The sequence below is a fragment of the Sinocyclocheilus rhinocerous genome, unplaced genomic scaffold (assembly GCF_001515625.1).
Source record: "Sinocyclocheilus rhinocerous isolate Xijiao unplaced genomic scaffold, SAMN03320098_v1.1 scaffold487, whole genome shotgun sequence".
Lineage (NCBI taxonomy): Eukaryota > Metazoa > Chordata > Actinopteri > Cypriniformes > Cyprinidae > Sinocyclocheilus > Sinocyclocheilus rhinocerous.
In genome coordinates this window covers 271,718-272,184 of record NW_015662061.1, presented here as the reverse complement: position 1 = coordinate 272,184, position 467 = coordinate 271,718, and the positions used below count along the sequence as shown (strand labels likewise).

At 25.7% G+C, this 467-nt stretch overlaps 1 protein-coding gene across 1 annotated transcript in view; it reads left to right on the top strand.

Annotated features, from left to right (window-relative positions):
- Positions 1 to 467, top strand: part of LOC107727404 (uncharacterized) — a 19,665-nt gene that overhangs the window by 14,872 nt on the left and 4,326 nt on the right. The gene's annotated exons all lie outside the window — the stretch shown is intronic.

Sequence of the window (467 nt, the reverse complement as noted above, 5' to 3'; positions counted from 1 at the left end):
TCATAGGCATTAAAAAATATAAAATAAAGAGTTCTAAGCCTTGAACTAAACAAATTAACTCTGAGATCAATTGTAACTCTTTTATTTAAAGAATTTTTTTTTTAAAAGAAGGTACAATGAGTACTTATATTTACATTTGATGCATTTGGCAGATGCTTTTTATCCAAAGGGTCATACATTGCATTCAAAGTATTAGGACTGCACTATTTGGGGAAAGAAATAGTTGTGATTTTTCTAATTAAAAATTTCAGTTGTGATAAAAAAATTAAAAAAAACATCCAGGTTTGCTGTGCTTGTTTGTAGGGCTGCACAATTTGGCCAAAATTGTTATTATTATTATTAAACATTACTAAATAAAACCAAATAAGAAATATTACTATTATAATATTTCACTGTAAACAAAAACAAGCATTTAAGAAAAGTATAATATATATATATATATATTAGAGCCCGACCGATATGGGTTT